Raw genomic sequence first — 8,185 nt, 5'->3', positions numbered from 1 at the left:
ATGGGAGTATGAATTAAGTGTTTGTGGAAGAAGTTTAATTGAAATTGTTGTGAAGGTATAGTGTTTGTCATTCTTTGTGCTTCTTGTGTTTTGCATTGTGTATGCATGGACGTCGTTCATTGAGACCAACTCTTGTCCCTCTTGATTTGCATCTTGAATCCATCGTTAGAAATCCTAGGGGAAGAGGAAGCTCAAATAGAACCAATCTATCAATGGAAGGCCATAATGAAGAGAATGTAGAGGACCTTGGTCACACAGACCAACAAGGTATCCTTCATCCTAATATGCACAATGAGAACATACAAGTACCATTAGGTATGCCTAGGCCATATATTCACCAACCACCACAACAATAAGGCCAAGTTCCATATGGAATGCCAAGGCCAATGTATGCTCCACAACCTCCCATCATCAATTAAGGAATTCAAAGCCAAGGTATTCATGTTGCACCTCAAGTAGCTAATCCACTTCTTACTTTAAGAGACCATTATGTGCCTAACGAGTATAATACACCTACATGTATTCAATTGTCTCCATTTAGAGCACATCATTATGAAATGAAGCCGCAAACCATTCAAATGCTTCATAACTATCAAGGACTTCTAAGTGAAGAACCTTACAAGCATTTGGATGAGTTTCTTGAAGTATGTTCCACCGTAAAATATACGGACATGCCGGAAGAGGTTTTAAGACTCAAACTTTTTCCATTCACCTTAAAAGACAAGGCAAAGTATTGGTTTAACAATCTTAGGCCTTTTTCAATCACTTCTTAGGCAAAAATGCAACAAGAGTTCCTGAAGAAGTACTATCCGGTTTCAAAGACCAATGCCATGAGAACCTCAATTCGAGAATTTTCACATGGGGATAGAGAAACGTTTCATGAGGCATGGGAACGCTTCAATGAGTTACTTAGGAAGTGTCCATACCATGACATGCCCAAATGGCAATTAGTTCAATATTTCTTTGAGAGCTTATCGGACAACTATAAGGGTATGGTTGATGCTTCCATGGGTGGCTTATACATTGACAGGCATGAGGATGACGTGTGGCGTCTTTATGAGAGCATGAATTCTTTTTATAGAACACTATCATCCAAGAATGGTAGAAATTCACAAGGTAGGAAGAGTGCTGGCTTACATCAAGTCGACCATTCAAATGAAATAGCCGCTGAAATGAAGTCTTTATCACAAAGGTTTGATCAATTTTTGATTAACCAAAACTCGACGAACCAAGTATCTTCCTTCCCTAACCATTCTCATCGTGCATCAAATGAAACATGTATAACTTGTTCTAGTGTTCTTCATTCTACTTCTCATTGTCCTCACGGACAAGTGCAAAATGAACCTAATGAACAAGTCAATGCAGCTTTTGTGAACCAAGGGAACAATCCTTATGGTACTCACTATAATCCAAGTTGGAGGAATCATCCGAATTTCTCTTGAAAAATCCAAGGAGAGGGCTCAAATCCTTCCCAAGGTGGTTTTCAAGGGAAGTACATTTCACCTCCACTTCAAAACCAAGGATCCCAAGGTTATAGACCTTATCAATCACAAGGGAATCAATTTGCTAATTCTCATTTTTCCAACCAATCTTATTCCCAAGGAAGTACTAGAAGTCCTGCCTTTGAAGAAAAAGTTTTGAATGCTTTGGGCACTTTAGAGGCTAACACTCAATTGCTTCATTCTCACTCTTAATCTATTGCGAAGCTAGAAACCTAAGTAGGGCAAATAGTAAGCACTCTTAATGCAAGAGAGAAGGGAAAGATGCCTATTAATGCCCCACCTAAGCAACAATGTGTTGTGGAAACCCATTCCTCATCGGAAGGCCACACCATTGAACATGTTAATGCAGTGACTACCTTGCGGAGTGGTAGGATTGTGGACAATCAAGTTGGAATGTCCAATGAAGAGAGTGAACCGGTGCAACCTCAAGTTGTCACCCGTTCCGTTTCACATTCCATTCCTCCTTCATTGCATGTACATGATCTTGTGAATGAGAAAGTCTTGAAAAATGTGTTTGCAAAAAGATGTTGAAAAAGTTTTGTTGAAAAATAATTTGAAAACTTCTTGTGTTGAAGAGAGTTTAAAAGAAAATTTTAAAAAAGTGTTTGAACCAAATGTTCCATTTCCGGATGCCTTAAAAGGATCCATTTCAAAAGACAAGCAAAAGGCAAAAACCAATGAAATCATGGAAATGTTTAGGCAAATGAAAGTCAATCTTCCATTATTGGATGCAATCAAGCAAATTCTGGCTTATGCTAAATTCTTGAAAGACTTGTGCACCCAAAAGCGGAAGAATAAGAGCCAAGCACCAAGAAAAGTGGTTTTGACCGAGTAAGTAAGCCCAATTTTGCAACATAACACTCTTCCAAAGTTTAAGGACCCTGGTTCACCCACTACATCATGCATTATTGGTGATCATATCATTAATCGGGCACTTCTTGACTTAGGAGCAAGTGTTAACTTTCTTCCATACTCGGTTTATGTCAAATTGGGCCTAGGTGAATTGAAACCGACATTGATAGTTTTGCAACTTGCCGATCGATCCATTAAGAAGCCTATGGGTATAATTGAGGATGTTTTGATAAAGATTGACAAATTCTTATTTCCCGTTGATTTCGTTGTCATTGACACGGAACTGGTCCCCAATCCTAAGAGCCAAATTCCCGTTATCCTTGGCCGTCCTTTCCTGGCAACCGCTAATGCCAACATTAATTGTAGGACGGGGATAATGAAGATCTCATTTGGCCACATGAAGGTGAAGTTAAATATCTTTAATCCCACACCCAATTCATTTGACAAATATGAAGGAGAGGTTAATGTTGTAAATAAATGTCATGATCTTCAATGTCAAGGAAATGAGCTTTTGTGTAAGACTAAATCTTCAAAAGAATTATCTTCAACCTTGCATTCTCAAAATCTTGTTTCCAATTCTTGCTTTGAAAGGGCATGGAAGCCCAAAGGTTGTGATTGCATAGACAAAGGACCAAAGGTTTCTTTTGAGCTTAATCCAATAAATTCTTTAAAGAACCATTTGTTGGGTGAAGTTCAAAGTAACTATCACCCCAACAAGGAGGGGATGCATTATAAGATCTTTGATCCAGGCTCACGTCTTGCTAGAGACGTTAAAGACTGGTAAAAGCATTCGTAGGGTGTCAAAACCCTATTCCTCCCGCATTTCTATCTTAAATTTAACTTCTTACGAATCTAGATACTTGTTTCTAGTTCATATGCATTGAAAGGAATTTTGGTGAGGATTGCATGAGCTTTCATGTCATCATTGAGCATTCTGCATAGTTCGATCGATCTCAAACCTGAGTTTGATCGATCGAACTCTATTCTGCATCCAACACTTAGAAATTTTTTTGACCTACAGAAACCTGCATCCAAATCACCTCTCTGTCCCATCGTTCGAACTAACTCTTAAATCGATCAGGAGACCTTCGATCGATCTAACTTCCAGGTTCAATCGATCTCAGGATTCAACACTTAAAGAAATTTTGAGCCTGCATAAACCTGCATATTTCACCTCTCTGTCTCATCGATCGAAACATTCCAAGATCGATCTGAACTTCTTCTATCGATCCCACTTCCAAGTTCGATCGATCTTCAAGTTTCAACACTTAGCCAAATTTCTAAGCCAAAAACCTGCATATTTTTGCTCTCTGTCCGATTAATCAAACTCTTGTTTCGATTGATCTCAGTTCTTCATTTCATTATTTTGACTTTGTTTTGACTTTTCAAATTTTAAAAATCCAAAATATTTTCATTTTTATTTTATTTTCATTTTATTTTATTTTATTTTTCAAAAAGTTTTCAAAAATTCAAAAAATATTTTAATTAGTTTTTAATTATTATTGTTTTTTCAATTAAAAAAAAAAAACCAAAAATATTTTTTATTCTATTTTATTTTACAATTTTTAATTTTAATTCTAATTTTTAATTTTGCAATTTTCAAAAATTTCAAAATTCCAAAAATACTTTGAAGAGAGTTCATCAAAGTTCAATCGATCTCAGTTGAAGTTCGATCGATCAAACTCTGTCGGGAATGTTTTTAAAATAGACCCGGAGGGTCTCAAGATCGATCATTTAGATTGATCTAACCCTCCAAACCCTCACTCCCCTCATCGCTGCCGCATCCAATCTCATCTTCCTCATCTCCATATGTCCATGTATGCTATGTATCCATATGTCTATACATATGTCTATGTATGCTAGAATAGATGTTCATGTGCTTGTCTCTAGCTTTTGTGTTATTAATGCATGTCTATGTGTATTGATGCTATAGATTTGGAGATTGTCAAAATATAGTGCTTAAATGAATGCTCTTGTGATTCTCTTGATGGTTCATACTTATTCCTTGATGGATTATGCCTCTCCCCTAGTTTATTTTCATGCTAGTAGTGTATATGTAGTGTAGTTATAGTGTAGTGTTAAATGGGAGGACAATCCATGCTTGTTGTTTGATGATCCAAGCTTTTGAATGCAAGTAGCATATGTCTCTAACCTTGTGTTGTATTTGGATTGTGAGCTTAATGAAAGGATTAATGACTTGTTTTGATCTATTGTGCCTTTCACATGTTGTTTAGACAATATATGCTTCATTGCTTAGATATATTGTACCTTTCACATGATATTTAGACAATACATGCTTAACTAGTCATCCTTGCTTGTTGAATCAACCAAACAAACACACACACACCAATATTGCAACACACCATTTGCCCTCATTAGTCACTTGTCAATGGTATAGAAATGCATTACTTAGTGGTGAACTCTGAACCCCAAGATCTCTCTCTCTCTTACTTACTCTTAATTGCATTCTTTTGTTATTACTTAATTCAATTTAGTTGCTCTCTAATCAACTAACTAACCAATTGTTTGATCACTCGACCTACTAACCCTAATAGCGATTCCACAACCTTGTTCGATCCTCACAATTCCTAGGGACGATCCCTACTCACCCTAGCTATATTTATAGTAAAAGGTAGTAGTGACTTCTATAAATGTAAAACTATTGGCCCTCGCCTTAAAATGTACACACTCTCTCAAGCTTGATGGTGGTGCGGTGACACACCACCGCAATCATCTATCCATCTCAAGAACCCATAGGACCATATCAGATAGCTTCCACATCCGTAGAACCTTCGCCCTAAATTCGCAGCAGTTGTTGCTCTTCTCAAAGGAGATTTTACTCCACAGTAGTAATACAGATCTTCATGCATTCTACTACGCTATGGTACATTCTTCGAACTTTTTGAGGTCATGGATGGCTATATGCCTACAAATAATTTATACAACTTCATAAATTCATACTTACTATATAACTTTTAAAAAATAAATAAATAAAAACTAAAATATACTACATTAAACATAGGTGTATTGCCCAGTAAAATATAATACATTATATATGATAATATATATATATATATATATATATATATATATATATATGTATGTATGTATATCTTACCTTCAACTTTGTTTTTCAAATTAGTCTGAGTATTTGGTGCAAAGGTGGAGTAGTAGGATGGAAGAAGGCAAATAATGAGATGGAAGAAAGAAAATTCTGAAATGGGTTAATTTATAGGCAAAGGGCTACAACAGTAATATTGCAGGGCAATTTCAGAATTAAGAGAAAAGTACAGTCACGTGCAGACCTTGTGGGTTAGAAAGTGGCCGGAATTGTGTTTCAGGGGTTAATTTGCATGATTTGTGATAGTTGTGGTACTGACTTGTTCATTTTTGTAGTCCAAGGAGGTAAATTGCCGATTTCTAATAGTTCAAGGGGGTTGTTTGCACTTTTGCCTAACTAATATTTTGAAACGAAAGTATCATATTAAAATATTATAGCACTGTTAAATTGAGTAAATTGAGAATTTAACATCTTCTAATTTAAAACTATTATGTTATTAAAATGCACAATTTAAGCTAGATAATTTAAATTATTTTTTAAGAAATTATTAAATGGCCCGAGTTAGTGATGGACCCAGATATTTATTTCACTGGAGGTGGTTTTAAACAATAATGAGGGCGTGAGTGAGAGAAGAAAAAAATCAATGGGGGCAAAGGATAAAAATATAGGGCACTTACATAACTACTTTAGATTTTTTAGGAAAAAATAAGAAGATTTAAACCCTTACTGGTGATAAGCACCGAATATTGCATATTCAAGCGCCCTTATTTGCATTAGTTAAGTCCATTAGTTGATCATATTGTATATATTATCTTCATTTGCATATTTTTGTTTACTTCCAGGTCGGTTCCCCAAAGATAGTCAAAAGTGAGGCTTTGATGAGTTCTTGAAGAATCAAAGCATGCCGTTACCGGGAGCCTTCATTTTTGCCAAGCCAGTGAACCATTGAACTTAAGGTTCTCTCCACAAAAAGTGCTAAGAACAATGATCGTGTCAGCGGGCCGAGCTAAAGCCAATTCAAGGAAGTGATTCAAAAAGCCAAAGCTGCAGCCTTGCGGGCTCCCGCTATGCACCTGTGGGCGCCCGCCAAATAAGGCAAAAAGTTTGCAAAAATGCGGGGCCCCGCCATGCCTTGTGGGCCCCTGCTAAGTGTTGCAGCCTAGCTTCTTTGACACCCCGTGGGTGCCCGCCATTCTGCAGACAAGAGAGTATGGCCCTCTTTATTTCACCTAATGTTATCCCTTTAATTGAAGGGATTGCTCTGCACTTCTTTAGGAGTTTTGGGCCACAAAAATGGAGTGGTTGGAAGGCTATGGTTGCTTATTAGAGGCTTGATACAATGTAATAAGGATATCTCATATTGTAAGGGGTTCTAGAGAGATAAATATTGAGTTCTTGAGGGAGTGTGTGTATTGTGGCTTCTAGGCGCGAAAATGGAGGGTAAGATCACCTCTTCTCCTTCCCTCTTTGCTTCTATGGGTAACTAACTTCCTTTCTAGGGAGGTGATGAAGCCCTTCCTTGTAAGTATGCCTTAGTTTTGGTTAAATTTGGGGGATAAAATATATGTATGGGCCAAGTTTTATAATCTAGAGCTATACACATGTTGTAATAGATATTAATGTTTATAAATGATCATTTTGAGTTTATGATCTTGTCTTAGATTGTTTTCTCTCATGATCATATGGCTTGCATTTTCATAGTGACAATGGAAATGAGATTGTGAAATGGTTTTAATGGCATGTTGTTTAAGAAATTTGATAGTCCATAGCTTAGGGCCTTCCTTTGATGGACTATTCTTGGTTTTTAACTTCATGTGCTTTATCATTTGATTGAAGGTTTGATAATCTCTAACTTAGTGAGCATGTCTAAGGCTACACCCTAGTTTAGGTAGTTCAAGTTTCATGAATTTCTTGAAGAAAATGTAGCAATTTTGTGTTGTTACATATCATGGCCACTGAGAAGTGCTTAAATGTTGTATATTTCAGCACCTAAACTAGGGTATTTTAGTCATTGCATATATCTTATTTTCATGTTTTAGTTTTAATTTATGTTTTTGTCAATTTCAGGTCAATAAGGTTCAAACGGACTAATTTTGGTTCACTAAAGGTTTTTTGGAGTCAAGCAAAGACATTTAGAAAAAGTTCAAAAAATGACAAAAAGATGTCGCAGCCCATTGCTCATATAGTGTGTTTATTCTTCAAAAGCAGTCAATCTCAGGCCTTTGATGATGTTCCCAAAGATGAAGAAGCAAACTAATTAGCCCGGAGCCAAAATTGAGCTAAATAAGGCTCAAAGGAAATTTCCAACTCTGGGGGATCGATCCCCCGGGGCGCGGGATCGATCCCCCACTATTTACAGAACTAAAAATGCCCTTGGGGGATCGATCCCCAAGGCTGTGGGTTCAATCCCCCAGTACTTGGCAGCATTACGAGATTTTCTTATTTTGGGCTTATTTTTGTAACTTATGGGCTTTAATAGGGTTTGTTACTTAAGACCCAGTGAGCCATTAGTTTAGGGTTAGTTTTTATTTTATTTAAGGAGTTTTTAATTTATTAATTAGAGGAGGATATTAGGTTTTATTTTTCTATATCATATTATTATATTCTCTCTGGAAGAAGTGAAAAGAAGAAAAAAACTAGGGTTTTAAGAAGTTTTACAGACGCTGTCTACAATGGAAAGAAGAAGAAGAAGGAGCCAAAAGATGGAGATGGAGCTTGTTGACACCATGATCATCTTCACTTAGGGCTTGGATGAGCCCTAAATTCATGT

Source organism: Cornus florida, unplaced genomic scaffold (genome assembly GCF_030987335.1).
Source record: "Cornus florida cultivar Cherokee Brave unplaced genomic scaffold, ASM3098733v1 CherokeeBrave_3.0.0_Hap2_Chr07, whole genome shotgun sequence".
NCBI lineage: Eukaryota > Viridiplantae > Streptophyta > Magnoliopsida > Cornales > Cornaceae > Cornus > Cornus florida.
This window is presented reverse-complemented; position numbering follows the sequence as displayed.